Raw genomic sequence first — 17,365 nt, 5'->3', positions numbered from 1 at the left:
TAGGAGTAAGTCTTGTCTATTACATATTGGGTTTATGGAACGGTATCTGAGCTAATTTGAAACCCTTGTTTTATGCATCACCCCACCTCACCTTTCCCGTTAAGCAGCCATAGTGTGTTTTCTAAACGTGTGACTCTGTTCTGTTTTGTAATTCAGTTCAAGGGTAGCGGTGTTTACACTCCCTCTATAAGTTTTATCTTATGATAAGTGTCTTTTTCTGTGTGACTTATTTCACTTAGAATCGTCGTACCTAAATCCACTCATCATGCTGCTGCTAGCCTTATGACGTTGATTTCATGGCTGAGTGATATTCCATTGTACATAAGGACCACAACTTCTTTATCCATTTTTCTCTTTCCTGGGATATTTAAGGTGTAACGAAGTGGAGGTTCTTGTCAACAGAGCAGCCCTAAACTTTGGGGTGCCTGTGTCTTGCTGATTTTTAGTTTTCCCAATTTATACGCCCATAAGTGGAAGTGCCCTATGCTCTCTAAGCTGAGTTCTTCAGATGTTTCAAGACACACGGTACACTTCTCCAGAGTGGCTGTTGTCAATTTACATCTCGCCCATCAACGTAGCAAGGCTCCCGTTTCTCCATGGCCTGTCCTGCATTTCTGGTTTTGACACTTTATTCAGCATGGCCCTTTTGACCGATGGGAAGCGAGACTTCTTTGTAGCGCTGATTTGCCTTTCCAGGTTGCTTGGTTGGCCAAAAAGGGCGTATGCGTTTTTTCCTGAATATATTCAGGAAAAAACGCATACGCCCTTTTTGGCCAAGGGCATCATTGTCGAGGTTTTGCCGCTTTTCCTGTGCTTTAAAGGCGATTCGAATCTCCCTCCTGAAATCTGTTTCCTGCAATTCTGCCTTGCTTTCAAATCCTCTTCGTTGCCTTCCCTCAATATATTTGTGGACGAGAGTGATCATTTATAAGTCTGCAGGTTTGTGAATTGCAGTGCCCCTGAGCTCCATTTTTCAACTCGTTTTCTTGGGAGCTGGCCGCAAAAGCGCAGGATTGCTTCAGGCCCTACTCTGGTCCCGGGCGGCAGGCTGAGCCTGTGGTTAATTCTTCTTCCTGATGGGAAAATAGAGTGACCTGTGCCTGTCCCAACACCTAGAGCTAGTCTCTCATTGGTTCCCCCTCTTCCCGTTCATCCTCAGGACAAATAGCAACCTGTACGGAACAGGAGGTTAAAGGTGCTGATTCTCCAAGGAGGGAGATTGCTAGTAAAGCGGCTGAAATGGCGAACCCGCGCACAAGGAGATGAGAAATGAGGTGCGTTTTAGAAACCTTTCCCGATCACACGGTGTACCATCTTCTGGGTTTCTCATGCATGTTTTCGATGTAGGAAGATGCCCTTGAACCTGGAGATTTGGGACCCATGGGATGGGTACCACGCAGTATTACTTTAAAGGGTCTGCGTTTGCTCACCCAACCTCACCAACCCTCTCAGCCCCAAGAGTGTCCACCCTTATGTCTCAATCAGCTGTGGGTCTAGATATGGTCAATCCAGGTGGCATCACAGCCCCTGAACGAATTTTGGAAGAATTTCTCTCTCTTTCACTGTCTTTGTTTCACGGGTTTTTAAAAGTAATTGATTTTTATAATGGGGTTTAGCTGCTTTTCACTGCTGTGTTTATGCCGCTTTAAAACCACTTGACTCACTTACAGAGAGATATCAATACATAGGTTTTAAGATTCTTACTAGTCAGATATATTCTTGGGTGGTGAATAGGGGGTGTTGAGTCCAATTCACTGAGCTAGGAGTAGGTCTTGTCTATTACCTATTGGGTTTATGGAACGGTATCTGAGCTAATTTGAAACCTTTGTTTTATGCATCACCCCACCTCACCTTTCCCGTTAAGCAGCCATAGTGTGTTTTCTAAACGTGTGACTCTGTTCTGTTTTGTAATTCAGTTCAAGGGTAGCGGTGTTTACACTCCCTCTATAAGTGATATCTTATGATAAGTGTCTTTTTCTGTGTGACTTATTTCACTTAGAATCGTCGTACCTAAATCCACTCATCATGCTGCTGCTAGCCTTATGACGTTGATTTCATGGCTGAGTGATATTCCATTGTACATAAGGACCACAACTTCTTTATCCATTTTTCTCTTTCCTGGGATATTTAAGGTGTAAGGAAGTGGAGGTTCTTGTCAACAGAGCAGCCCTAAACTTTGGGGTGCCTGTGTCTTGCTGATTTTTAGTTTTCCCAATTTATACGCCCATGTGTGGAAGTACCCTATGATCTCTAAGCTGAGTTTTTTATATGTTTCAGGACACACCGTACACTTCTCCAGAGTGGCTGTTGTCAATTTACATACTGTCCATCAGCGTCGCAAGGCTCCCGTTTCTCCATGGCCTGTCCTGCATTTCTGGTTTTGACACTTTATTCAGCATGGCCCTTTTGACCGATGGGAAGCGAGACTTCTTTGTAGCGCTGATTTGCCTTTCCAGATTGCTTGGTTGGCCAAAAAGGGCGTATGCGTTTTTTCCTGAATATATTCTGGAAAAAACGCATACGCCCTTTTTGGCCAAGGGCATCATTGTCGAGGTTTTGCCGCTTTTCCTGTGCTTTAAAGGCGATTCGAATCTCCCTCCTGAAATCTGTTTCCTGCAATTCTGCCTTGCTTTCAAATCCTCTTCGTTGCCTTCCCTCAATATATTTGTGGACGAGAGTGATCATTTATAAGTCTGCAGGTTTGTGAATTGCAGTGCCCCTGAGCTCCATTTTTCAACTCGCTTTCTTGGGAGCTGGCCGCAAAAGCGCAGGATTGCTTCAGGCCCTACTCTGGTCCCGGGCGGCAGGCTGAGCCTGTGGTTAATTCTTCTTTCTGATGGGAAAATAGAGTGACCTGTGCCTGTTCCAACAACTAGAGCTAGTCTCTCATTGGTTCCCCCTCTTCCCGTTCATCCTCAGAACAAATTGCAACCTGTACGGAACAGGAGGTTAAAGGTGCTGATTCTCCAAGGAGGAAGATTGCTGGTAAAGCGGCTGGAATGGCGAACCCGCGCACAAGGAGATGAGAAATGAGGTGCGTTTTAGAAACCTTTCCCGATCACACGGTGTACCATCTTCTGGGTTTCTCATGCATGTTTTCGATGTAGGAAGATGCCCTTGAAGCTGGAGATTTGGGACCCATGGGATGGGTACCACGCAGTATTACTTTAAAGGGTCTGCGTTTGCTCACCCAACCTCACCAAACCTCTCAGCCCCAAGAGTGTCCACCCTTATGTCTCAATCAGCTGTGGGACTAGATATGGTCAATCCAGGTGGCATCACAGCCCCTGAACGAATTTTGGAAGAATTTCTCTCTCTTTCACTGTCTTTGTTTCACGGGTTTTTAAAAGTAATTGATTTTTATAATGGGGTTTAGCTGCTTTTCACTGCTGTGTTTATGCCGCTTTACACCCACTTGACTCACTTACAGAGAGATATCAATACATAGGTTTTAAGATTCTTACTAGTCAGATATATTCTTGGGCGGTGAATAGGGGGTGTTGAGTCCAATTCACTGAGCTAGGAGTAAGTCTTGTCTATTACATATTGGGTTTATGGAACGGTATCTGAGCTAATTTGAAACCCTTGTTTTATGCATCACCCCACCTCACCTTTCCCGTTAAGCAGCCATAGTGTGTTTTCTAAACGTGTGACTCTGTTCTGTTTTGTAATTCACTTCAAGGGTAGCGGTGTTTACACTCCCTCTATAAGTTTTATCTTATGATAAGTGTCTTTTTCTGTGTGACTTATTTCACTTAGAATCGTCGTACCTAAATCCACTCATCATGCTGCTGCTAGCCTTATGACGTTGATTTCATGGCTGAGTGATATTCCATTGTACATAAGGACCACAACTTCTTTATCCATTTTTCTCTTTCCTGGGATATTTAAGGTGTAACGAAGTGGAGGTTCTTGTCAACAGAGCAGCCCTAAACTTTGGGGTGCCTGTGTCTTGCTGATTTTTAGTTTTCCCAATTTATACGCCCATAAGTGGAAGTGCCCTATGCTCTCTAAGCTGAGTTCTTCAGATGTTTCAAGACACACGGTACACTGCTCCAGAGTGGCTGTTGTCAATTTACATCTCGCCCATCAACGTAGCAAGGCTCCCGTTTCTCCATGGCCTGTCCTGCATTTCTGGTTTTGACACTTAATTCAGCATGGCCCTTTTGACCGATGGGAAGCGAGACTTCTTTGTAGCGCTGATTTGCCTTTCCAGGTTGCTTGGTTGGCCAAAAAGGGCGTATGCGTTTTTTCCTGAATATATTCAGGAAAAAACGCATACGCCCTTTTTGGCCAAGGGCATCATTGTCGAGGTTTTGCCGCTTTTCCTGTGCTTTAAAGGCGATTCGAATCTCCCTCCTGAAATCTGTTTCCTGCAATTCGGCCTTGCTTTCAAATCCTCATCGTTGCCTTCCCTCAATATATTTGTGGACGAGAGTGATCATTTATAAGTCTGCAGGTTTGTGAATTGCAGTGCCCCTGAGCTCCATTTTTCAACTCGTTTTCTTGGGAGCTGGCCGCAAAAGCGAAGGATTGCTTCAGGCCCTACTCTGGTCCCGGGCGGCAGGCTGAGCCTGTGGTTAATTCTTTTTCCTGATGGGAAAATAGAGTGACCTGTGCCTGTCCCAACACCTAGAGCTAGTCTCTCATTGGTTCCCCCTCTTCCCGTTCATCCTCAGGACAAATAGCAACCTGTTCGGAACAGGAGGTTAAAGGTGCTGATTCTCCAAGGAGGGAGATTGCTAGTAAAGAGGCTGAAATGGCGAACCCGCGCACAAGGAGATGAGAAATGAGGTGCGTTTTAGAAACCTTTCCCGATCACAAGGTGTACCATCTTCTGGGTTTCTCATGCATGTTTTCGATGTAGGAAGATGCCCTTGAACCTGGAGATTTGGGACCCATGGGATGGGTACCACGCAGTATTACTTTAAAGGGTCTGCGTTTGCTCACCCAACCTCACCAACCCTCTCAGCCCCAAGAGTGTCCACCCTTATGTCTCAATTAGCTGTGGGTCTAGATATGGTCAATCCAGGTGGCATCACAGCCCCTGAACGAATTTTGGAAGAATTTCTCTCTCTTTCACTGTCTTTGTTTCACGGGTTTTTAAAAGTAATTGATTTTTATAATGGGGTTTAGCTGCTTTTCACTGCTGTGTTTATGCCGCTTTAAAACCACTTGACTCACTTACAGAGAGATATCAATACATAGGTTTTAAGATTCTTACTAGTCAGATATATTCTTGGGCGGTGAATAGGGGGTGTTGAGTCCAATTCACTGAGCTAGGAGTAGGTCTTGTCTATTACCTATTGGGTTTATGGAACGGTATCTGAGCTAATTTGAAACCCTTGTTTTATGCATCACCCCACCTCACCTTTCCCGTTAAGCAGCCATAGTGTGTTTTCTAAACGTGGGACTCTGTTCTGTTTTGTAATTCAGTTCAAGGGTAGCGGTGTTTACACTCCCTCTATAAGTGATATCTTATGATAAGTGTCTTTTTCTGTGTGACTTATTTCACTTAGTATCGTCGTACCTAAATCCACTCATCATGCTGCTGCTAGCCTTATGACGTTGATTTCATGGCTGAGTGATATTCCATTGTACATAAGGACCACAACTTCTTTATCCATTTTTCTCTTTCCTGGGATATTTAAGGTGTAACGAAGTGGAGGTTCTTGTCAACAGAGCAGACCTAAACTTTGGGGTGCCTGTGTCTTGCTGATTTTTAGTTTTCCCAATTTATACGCCCATAAGTGGAAGTGCCCTATGCTCTCTAAGCTGAGTTTTTTAGATGTTTCAGGACACACCGTACACTTCTCCAGAGTGGCTGTTGTCAATTTACATCTCGCCCATCAGCGTAGCAAGGCTCCCGTTTCTCCATGGCCTGTCCTGCATTTCTGATTTTGACACTTTATTCAGCATGGCCCTTTTGACCGATGGGAAGCGAGACTTCTGTGTAGCGCTGATTTGCCTTTTCAGGTTGCTTGTTAGGCTAAAAAGGGCTTATGCGTTTTTTCCTGAATATATTCAGGAAAAAACGCATAAGCCCTTTTGGCCAAGGGCATCATTGTCGAGGTTTTGCCGCTTTTCCTGTGCTTTAAAGGCGATTCGAATCTCCCTCCTGAAATCTGTTTCCTGCAATTCTGCCTTGCTTTCAAATCCTCTTCGTTGCCTTCCCTCAATATATTTGTGGAGGAGAGTGATCATTTATAAGTCTGCAGGTTTGTGAATTGCAGTGCCCCTGAGCTCCATTTTTCAACTCGTTTTCTTGGGAGCTGGCCGCAAAAGCGCAGGATTGCTTCAGGCCCTACTCTGGTCCCGGGCGGCAGGCTGAGCCTGTGGTTAATTCTTCTTCCTGATGGGAAAATAGAGTGACCTGTGCCTGTCCCAACACCTAGAGCTAGTCTCTCATTGGTTCCCCCTCTTCCCGTTCATCCTCAGGACAAATAGCAACCTGTACGGAACAGGAGGTTAAAGGTGCTGATTCTCCAAGGAGGGAGATTGCTAGTAAAGCGGCTGAAATGGCGAACCCGCGCACAAGGAGATGAGAAATGAGGTGCGTTTTAGAAAACTTTCCCGATCACACGGTGTACCATCTTCTGGGTTTCTCATGCATGTTTTCGATGTAGGAAGATGCCCTTGAACCTGGAGATTTGGGACCCATGGGATGGGTACCACGCAGTATTACTTTAAAGGGTCTGCGTTTGCTCACCCAACCTCACCAACCCTCTCAGCCCCAAGAGTGTCCACCCTTATGTCTCAATCAGCTGTGGGTCTAGATATGGTCAATCCAGGTGGCATCACAGCCCCTGAACGAATTTTGGAAGAATTTCTCTCTCTTTCACTGTCTTTGTTTCACGGGTTTTTAAAAGTAATTGATTTTTATAATGGGGTTTAGCTGCTTTTCACTGCTGTGTTTATGCCGCTTTAAAACCACTTGACTCACTTACAGAGAGATATCAATACATAGGTTTTAAGATTCTTACTAGTCAGATATATTCTTGGGCGGTGAATAGGGGGTGTTGAGTCCAATTCACTGAGCTAGGAGTAGGTCTTGTCTATTACCTATTGGGTTTATGGAACGGTATCTGAGCTAATTTGAAACCCTTGTTTTATGCATCACCCCACCTCACCTTTCCCGTTAAGCAGCCATAGTGTGTTTTCTAAACGTGTGACTCTGTTCTGTTTTGTAATTCAGTTCAAGGGTAGCGGTGTTTACACTCCCTCTATAAGTTTTATCTTATGATAAGTGTCTTTTTCTGTGTGACTTATTTCACTTAGAATCGTCGTACCTAAATCCACTCATCATGCTGCTGCTAGCCTTATGACGTTGATTTCATGGCTGAGTGATATTCCATTGTACATAAGGACCACAACTTCTTTATCCATTTTTCTCTTTCCTGGGATATTTAAGGTGTAACGAAGTGGAGGTTCTTGTCAACAGAGCAGCCCTAAACTTTGGGGTGCCTGTGTCTTGCTGATTTTTAGTTTTCCCAATTTATACGCCCATAAGTGGAAGTGCCCTATGCTCTCTAAGCTGAATTCTTCAGATGTTTCAAGACACACGGTACACTTCTCCAGAGTGGCTGTTGTCAATTTACATCTCGCCCATCAACGTAGCAAGGCTCCCGTTTCTCCATGGCCTGTCCTGCATTTCTGGTTTTGACACTTTATTCAGCATGGCCCTTTTGACCGATGGGAAGCGAGACTTCTTTGTAGCGCTGATTTGCCTTTCCAGGTTGCTTGGTTGGCCAAAAAGGGCGTATGCGTTTTTTCCTGAATATATTCAGGAAAAAACGCATACGCCCTTTTTGGCCAAGGGCATCATTGTCGAGGTTTTGCCGCTTTTCCTGTGCTTTAAAGGCGATTCGAATCTCCCTCCTGAAATCTGTTTCCTGAAATTCTGCCTTGCTTTCAAATCCTCTTCGTTGCCTTCCCTCAATATATTTGTGGACGAGAGTGATCATTTATAAGTCTGCAGGTTTGTGAATTGCAGTGCCCCTGAGCTCCATTTTTCAACTCGTTTTCTTGGGAGCTGGCCGCAAAAGCGCAGGATTGCTTCAGGCCCTACTCTGGTCCCGGGCGGCAGGCTGAGCCTGTGGTTAATTCTTCTTCCTGATGGGAAAATAGAGTGACCTGTGCCTGTCCCAACACCTAGAGCTAGTCTCTCATTGGTTCCCCCTCTTCCCGTTCATCCTCAGGACAAATAGCAACCTGTACGGAGCAGGAGGTTAAAGGTGCTGATTCTCCAAGGAGGGAGATTGCTAGTAAAGCGGCTGAAATGGCGAACCCGCGCACAAGCAGATGAGAAATGAGGTGCGTTTTAGAAACCTTTCCCGATCACACGGTGTACCGTCTTCTGGGTTTCTCATGCATGTTTTCGATGTAGGAAGATGCCCTTGAACCTGGAGATTTGGGACCCATGGGATGGGTACCACGCAGTATTACTTTAAAGGGTCTGCGTTTGCTCACCCAACCTCACCAACCCTCTCACCCCAAGAGTGTCCACCCTTATGTCTCAATCAGCTGTGGGTCTAGATATGGTCAATCCAGGTGGCATCACAGCCCCTGAACGAATTTTGGAAGAATTTCTCTCTCTTTCACTGTCTTTGTTTCACGGGTTTTTAAAAGTAATTGATTTTTATAATGGGGTTTAGCTGCTTTTCACTGCTGTGTTTATGCCGCTTTAAAACCACTTGACTCACTTACAGAGAGATATCAATACATAGGTTTTAAGATTCTTACTAGTCAGATATATTCTTGGGCGGTGAATAGGGGGTTTTGAGTCCAATTCACTGAGCTAGGAGTAGGTCTTGTCTATTACCTATTGGGTTTATGGAACGGTATCTGAGCTAATTTGAAACCCTTGTTTTATGCATCACCCCACCTCACCTTTCCCGTTAAGCAGCCATAGTGTGTTTTCTAAACGTGGGACTCTGTTCTGTTTTGTAATTCAGTTCAAGGGTAGCGGTGTTTACACTCCCTCTATAAGTGATATCTTATGATAAGTGTCTTTTTCTGTGTGACTTATTTCACTTAGTATCGTCGTACCTAAATCCACTCATCATGCTGCTGCTAGCCTTATGACGTTGATTTCATGGCTGAGTGATATTCCATTGTACATAAGGACCACAACTTCTTTATCCATTTTTCTCTTTCCTGGGATATTTAAGGTGTAAGGAAGTGGAGGTTCTTGTCAACAGAGCAGCCCTAAACTTTGGGGTGCCTGTGTCTTGCTGATTTTTAGTTTTCCCAATTTATACGCCCATGTGTGGAAGTACCCTATGATCTCTAAGCTGAGTTTTTTATATGTTTCAGGACACACCGTACACTTCTCCAGAGTGGCTGTTTTCAATTTACATCTCGCCCATCAGCGTAGCAAGGCTCCCGTTTCTCCATGGCCTGTCCTGCATTTCTGGTTTTGACACTTTATTCAGCATGGTCCTCTTGACCGATGGGAAGCGATACTTCTTTGTAGCGCTGATTTGCCTTTCCAGGTTGCTTGGTTGGCCAAAAAGGGCGTATGCGTTTTTTCCTGAATATATTCAGGAAAAAACGCATACGCCCTTTTTGGCCAAGGGCATCATTGTCGAGGTTTTGCCGCTTTTCCTGTGCTTTAAAGGCGATTCGAATCTCCCTCCTGAAATCTGTTTCCTGCAATTCTGCCTTGCTTTCAAATCCTCTTCGTTGCCTTCCCTCAATATATTTGTGGACGAGAGTGATCATTTATAAGTCTGCAGGTTTGTGAATTGCAGTGCCCCTGAGCTCCATTTTTCAACTCGCTTTCTTGGGAGCTGGCCGCAAAAGCGCAGGATTGCTTCAGGCCCTACTCTGGTCCCGGGCGGCAGGCTGAGCCTGTGGTTAATTCTTCTTCCTGATGGGAAAATAGAGTGACCTGTGCCTGTCCCAACACCTAGAGCTAGTCTCTCATTGGTTCCCCCTCTTTCCGTTCATCCTCAGGACAAATTGCAACCTATACGGAACAGGAGGTTAAAGGTGCTGATTCTCCAAGGAGGGAGATTGCTTGTAAAGCGGCTGGAATGGCGTACCCGCGCACAAGGAGATGAGAAATGAGGTGCGTTTTAGAAACCTTTCCCGATCACACGGTGTACCATCTTCTGGGTTTCTCATGCATGTTTTCGATGTAGGAAGATGCCCTTGAACCTGGAGATTTGGGACCCATGGGATGGGTACCACGCAGTATTACTTTAAAGGGTGTGCGTTTGCTCACCCAACCTCACCAAACCTCTCAGCCCCAAGAGTGTCCACCCTTATGTCTCAATCAGCTGTGGGTCTAGATATGGTCAATCCAGGTGGCATCACAGCCCCTGAACGAATTTTGGAAGAATTTCTCTCTCCTTCACTGTCTTTGTTTCACGGGTTTTTAAAAGTAATTGATTTTTATAATGGGGTTTAGCTGCTTTTCACTGCTGTGTTTATGCCGCTTTACACCCACTTGACTCACTTACAGAGAGATATCAATACATAGGTTTTAAGATTCTTACTAGTCAGATATATTCTTGGGCGGTGAATAGGGGGTGTTGAGTCCAATTCACTGAACTAGGAGTAGGTCTTGTCTATTACCTATTGGGTTTATGGAACGGTATCTGAGCTAATTTGAAACCCTTGTTTTATGCATCACCCCACCTCACCTTTCCCGTTAAGCAGCCATAGTGTGTTTTCTAAACGTGTGACTCTGTTCTGTTTTGTAATTCAGTTCAAGGGTAGCGGTGTTTACACTCCCTCTATAAGTGATATCTTATGATAAGTGTCTTTTTCTGTGTGACTTATTTCACTTAGAATCGTCGTACCTAAATCCACTCATCATGCTGCTGCTAGCCTTATGACGTTGATTTCATGGCTGAGTGATATTCCATTGTACATAAGGACCACAACTTCTTTATCCATTTTTCTCTTTCCTGGGATATTTAAGGTGTAAGGCAGTGGAGGTTCTTGTCAACAGAGCAGCCCTAAACTTTGGGGTGCCTGTGTCTTGCTGATTTTTAGTTTTCCCAATTTATACGCCCATGTGTGGAAGTACCCTATGATCTCTAAGCTGAGTTTTTTATATGTTTCAGGACACACCGTACACTTCTCCAGAGTGGCTGTTTTCAATTTACATCTCGCCCATCAGCGTAGCAAGGCTCCCGTTTCTCCATGGCCTGTCCTGCATTTCTGGTTTTGACACTTTATTCAGCATGGTCCTCTTGACCGATGGGAAGCGATACTTCTTTGTAGCGCTGATTTGCCTTTCCAGGTTGCTTGGTTGGCCAAAAAGGGCGTATGCGTTTTTTCCTGAATATATTCAGGAAAAAACGCATACGCCCTTTTTGGCCAAGGGCATCATTGTCGAGGTTTTGCCGCTTTTCCTGTGCTTTAAAGGCGATTCGAATCTCCCTCCTGAAATCTGTTTCCTGCAATTCTGCCTTGCTTTCAAATCCTCTTCGTTGCCTTCCCTCAATATATTTGTGGACGAGAGTGATCATTTATAAGTCTGCAGGTTTGTGAATTGCAGTGCCCCTGAGCTCCATTTTTCAACTCGCTTTCTTGGGAGCTGGCCGCAAAAGCGCAGGATTGCTTCAGGCCCTACTCTGGTCCCGGGCGGCAGGCTGAGCCTGTGGTTAATTCTTCTTCCTGATGGGAAAATAGAGCGACCTGTGCCTGTCCCAACACCTAGAGCTAGTCTCTCATTGGTTCCCCCTTTTCCCGTTCATCCTCAGGACAAATTGCAACCTGTATGGAACAGGAGGTTAAAGGTGCTGATTCTCCAAGGAGGGAGATTGCTAGTAAAGCGGCTGAAATGGCGAACCCGCGCACAAGGAAATGAGAAATGAGGTGCGTTTTAGAAACCTTTCCCGATCACACGGTGTACCATCTTCTGGGTTTCTCATGCATGTTTTCGATGTAGGAAGATGCCCTTGAACCTGGAGATTTGGGACCCATGGGATGGGTACCACGCAGTATTACTTTAAAGGGTCTGCGTTTGCTCACCCAACCTCACCAAACCTCTCAGCCCCAAGAGTGTCCACCCTTATGTCTCAATCAGCTGTGGGTCTAGATATGGTCAATCCAGGTGGCATCACAGCCCCTGAACGAATTTTGTAAGAATTTCTCTCTCTTTCACTGTCTTTGATTCACGGGTTTTTAAAAGTAATTGATTTTTATAATGGGGTTTAGCTGCTTTTCACTGTTGTGTTTATGCCGCTTTACACCCACTTGACTCACTTACAGAGAGATATCAATACATAGGTTTTAAGATTCTTACTAGTCAGATATATTCTTGGGCGGTGAATAGGGGGTGTTGAGTCCAATTCACTGAGCTAGGAGTAAGTCTTGTCTATTACATATTGGGTTTATGGAACGGTATCTGAGCTAATTTGAAACCCTTGTTTTATGCATCACCCCACCTCACCTTTCCCGTTAAGCAGCCATAGTGTGTTTTCTAAACGTGTGACTCTGTTCTGTTTTGTAATTCAGTTCAAGGGTAGCGGTGTTTACACTCCCTCTATAAGTTTTATCTTATGATAAGTGTCTTTTTCTGTGTGACTTATTTCACTTAGAATCGTCGTACCTAAATCCACTCATCATGCTGCTGCTAGCCTTATGACGTTGATTTCATGGCTGAGTGATATTCCATTGTACATAAGGACCACAACTTCTTTATCCATTTTTCTCTTTCCTGGGATATTTAAGGTGTAACGAAGTGGAGGTTCTTGTCAACAGAGCAGCCCTAAACTTTGGGGTGCCTGTGTCTTGCTGATTTTTAGTTTTCCCAATTTATACGCCCATAAGTGGAAGTGCCCTATGCTCTCTAAGCTGAGTTCTTCAGATGTTTCAAGACACACGGTACACTTCTCCAGAGTGGCTGTTGTCAATTTACATCTCGCCCATCAACGTAGCAAGGCTCCCGTTTCTCCATGGCCTGTCCTGCATTTCTGGTTTTGACACTTTATTCAGCATGGCCCTTTTGACCGATGGGAAGCGAGACTTCTTTGTAGCGCTGATTTGCCTTTCCAGGTTGCTTGGTTGGCCAAAAAGGGCGTATGCGTTTTTTCCTGAATATATTCAGGAAAAAACGCATACGCCCTTTTTGGCCAAGGGCATCATTGTCGAGGTTTTGCCGCTTTTCCTGTGCTTTAAAGGCGATTCGAATCTCCCTCCTGAAATCTGTTTCCTGCAATTCTGCCTTGCTTTCAAATCCTCTTCGTTGCCTTCCCTCAATATATTTGTGGACGAGAGTGATCATTTATAAGTCTGCAGGTTTGTGAATTGCAGTGCCCCTGAGCTCCATTTTTCAACTCGTTTTCTTGGGAGCTGGCCGCAAAAGCGCAGGATTGCTTCAGGCCCTACTCTGGTCCCGGGCGGCAGGCTGAGCCTGTGGTTAATTCTTCTTCCTGATGGGAAAATAGAGTGACCTGTGCCTGTCCCAACACCTAGAGCTAGTCTCTCATTGGTTCCCCCTCTTCCCGTTCATCCTCAGGACAAATAGCAACCTGTACGGAACAGGAGGTTAAAGGTGCTGATTCTCCAAGGAGGGAGATTGCTAGTAAAGCGGCTGAAATGGCGAACCCGCGCACAAGGAGATGAGAAATGAGGTGCGTTTTAGAAACCTTTCCCGATCACACGGTGTACCATCTTCTGGGTTTCTCATGCATGTTTTCGATGTAGGAAGATGCCCTTGAACCTGGAGATTTGGGACCCATGGGATGGGTACCACGCAGTATTACTTTAAAGGGTCTGCGTTTGCTCACCCAACCTCACCAACCCTCTCAGCCCCAAGAGTGTCCACCCTTATGTCTCAATCAGCTGTGGGTCTAGATATGGTCAATCCAGGTGGCATCACAGCCCCTGAACGAATTTTGGAAGAATTTCTCTCTCTTTCACTGTCTTTGTTTCACGGGTTTTTAAAAGTAATTGATTTTTATAATGGGGTTTAGCTGCTTTTCACTGCTGTGTTTATGCCGCTTTAAAACCACTTGACTCACTTACAGAGAGATATCAATACATAGGTTTTAAGATTCTTACTAGTCAGATATATTCTTGGGTGGTGAATAGGGGGTGTTGAGTCCAATTCACTGAGCTAGGAGTAGGTCTTGTCTATTACCTATTGGGTTTATGGAACGGTATCTGAGCTAATTTGAAACCCTTGTTTTATGCATCACCCCACCTCACCTTTCCCGTTAAGCAGCCATAGTGTGTTTTCTAAACGTGGGACTCTGTTCTGTTTTGTAATTCAGTTCAAGGGTAGCGGTGTTTACACTCCCTCTATAAGTGATATCTTATGATAAGTGTCTTTTTCTGTGTGACTTATATCACTTAGTATCGTCGTACCTAAATCCACTCATCATGCTGCTGCTAGCCTTATGACGTTGATTTCATGGCTGAGTGATATTCCATTGTACATAAGGACCACAACTTCTTTATCCATTTTTCTCTTTCCTGGGATATTTAAGGTGTAACGAAGTGGAGGTTCTTGTCAACAGAGCAGACCTAAACTTTGGGGTGCCTGTGTCTTGCTGATTTTTAGTTTTCCCAATTTATACGCCCATAAGTGGAAGTGCCCTATGCTCTCTAAGCTGAGTTTTTTAGATGTTTCAGGACACACCGTACACTTCTCCAGAGTGGCTGTTGTCAATTTACATCTCGCCCATCAGCGTAGCAAGGCTCCCGTTTCTCCATGGCCTGTCCTGCATTTCTGGTTTTGACACTTTATTCAGCATGGCCCTTTTGACCGATGGGAAGCGAGACTTCTGTGTAGCGCTGATTTGCCTTTCCAGGTTGCTTGTTAGGCCAAAAAGGGCTTATGCGTTTTTTCCTGAATATATTCAGGAAAAAACGCATAAGCCCTTTTTGGCCAAGGGCATCATTGTCGAGGTTTTGCCGCTTTTCCTGTGCTTTAAAGGCGATTCGAATCTCCCTCCTGAAATCTGTTTCCTGCAATTCTGCCTTGCTTTCAAATCCTCTTCGTTGCCTTCCCTCAATATATTTGTGGACGAGAGTGATCATTTATAAGTCTGCAGGTTTGTGAATTGCAGTGCCCCTGAGCTCCATTTTTCAACTCGTTTTCTTGGGAGCTGGCCGCAAAAGCGCAGGATTGCTTCAGGCCCTACTCTGGTCCCGGGCGGCAGGCTGAGCCTGTGGTTAATTCTTCTTCCTGATGGGAAAATAGAGTGACCTGTGCCTGTCCCAACACCTAGAGCTAGTCTCTCATTGGTTCCCCCTCTGCCCGTTCATCCTCAGGACAAATAGCAACCTGTATGGAACAGGAGGTTAAAGGTGCTTATTCTCCAAGGAGGGAGATTGCTAGTAAAGCGGCTGAAATGGCGAACCCGCGCACAAGGAGATGAGAAATGAGGTGCGTTTTAGAAACCTTTCCCGATCACACGGTGTACCATCTTCTGGGTTTCTCATGCATGTTTTCGATGTAGGAAGATGCCCTTGAACCTGGAGATTTGGGACCCATGGGATGGGTACCACGCAGTATTACTTTAAAGGGTCTGCGTTTGCTCACCCAACCTCACCAACCCTCTCAGCCGCAAGAGTGTCCACCCTTATGTCTCAATCAGCTGTGGGTCTAGATATGGTCAATCCAGGTGGCATCACAGCCCCTGAACGAATTTTGGAAGAATTTCTCTCTCTTTCACTGTCTTTGTTTCACGGGTTTTTAAAAGTAATTGATTTTTATAATGGGGTTTAACTGCTTTTCACTGCTGTGTTTATGCCGCTTTAAAACCACTTGACTCACTTACAGAGAGATATCAATACATAGGTTTTAAGATTCTTACTAGTCAGATATATTCTTGGGCGGTGAATAGGGGGTGTTGAGTCCAATTCACTGAGCTAGGAGTAGGTCTTGTCTATTACCTATTGGGTTTATGGAACGGTATCTGAGCTAATTTGAAACCCTTGTTTTATGCATCACCCCACCTCACCTTTCCCGTTAAGCAGCCATAGTGTGTTTTCTAAACGTGTGACTCTGTTCTGTTTTGTAATTCAGTTCAAGGGTAGCGGTGTTTACACTCCCTCTATAAGTGATATCTTATGATAAGTGTCTTTTTCTGTGTGACTTATTTCACTTAGAATCGTCGTACCTAAATCCACTCATCATGCTGCTGCTAGCCTTATGACGTTGATTTCATGGCTGAGTGATATTCCATTGTACATAAGGACCACAACTTCTTTATCCATTTTTCTCTTTCCTGGGATATTTAAGGTGTAACGAAGTGGAGGTTCTTGTCAACAGAGCAGCCCTAAACTTTGGGGTGCCTGTGTCTTGCTGATTTTTAGTTTTCCCAATTTATACGCCCATAAGTGGAAGTGCCCTATGCTCTCTAAGCTGAGTTCTTCAGATGTTTCAAGACACACGGTACACTTCTCCAGAGTGGCTGTTGTCAATTTACATCTCGCCCATCAACGTAGCAAGGCTCCCGTTTCTCCATGGCCTGTCCTGCATTTCTGGTTTTGACACTTTATTCAGCATGGCCCTTTTGACCGATGGGAAGCGAGACTTCTGTGTAGCGCTGATTTGCCTTTCCAGGTTGCTTGTTAGGCCAAAAAGGGCTTATGCGTTTTTTCCTGAATATATTCAGGAAAAAACGCATAAGCCCTTTTTGGCCAAGGGCATCATTGTCGAGGTTTTGCCGCTTTTCCTGTGCTTTAAAGGCGATTCGAATCTCCCTCCTGAAATCTGTTTCCTGCAATTCTGCCTTGCTTTCAAATCCTCTTCGTTGCCTTCCCTCAATATATTTGTGGACGAGAGTGATCATTTATATGTCTGCAGGTTTGTGAATTGCAGTGCCCCTGAGCTCCATTTTTCAACTCACTTTCTTGGGAGCTGGCCGCAAAAGCGCAGGATTGCTTCAGGCCCTACTCTGGTCCCGGGCGGCAGGCTGATCCTGTGGTTAATTCTTCTTCCTGATGGGAAAATAGAGGGACCTGTGCCTGTCCCAACACCTAGAGCTAGTCTCTCATTGGTTCCCCCTCTTCCCGTTCATCATCAGGACAAATTGCAACCTGTACGGAACAGGAGGTTAAAGGTGCTGATTCTCCAAGGAGGGAGATTGCTAGTAAAGCGGCTGAAATGGCGAACCCGCGCACAAGGAGATGAGAAATGAGGTGCGTTTTAGAAACCTTTCCCGATCACACGGTGTACCATCTTCTGGGTTTCTCATGCATGTTTTCGATGTAGGAAGATGCCCTTGAACCTGGAGATTTGGGACCCATGGGATGGGTACCACGCTGTATTACTTTAAAGGGTCTGAGTTTGCTCACCCAACCTCACCAAACCTCTCAGCCCCAAGAGTGTCCACCCTTATGTCTCAATCAGCTGTGTGTCTAGATATGGTCAATCCAGGTGGCATCACAGCCC

The sequence above is a fragment of the Balaenoptera physalus genome, assembly GCF_965194825.1.
Source record: "Balaenoptera physalus genome assembly, chromosome: 8".
NCBI classification, from domain to species: Eukaryota; Metazoa; Chordata; class Mammalia; order Artiodactyla; family Balaenopteridae; genus Balaenoptera; species Balaenoptera physalus.
This window is presented reverse-complemented; position numbering follows the sequence as displayed.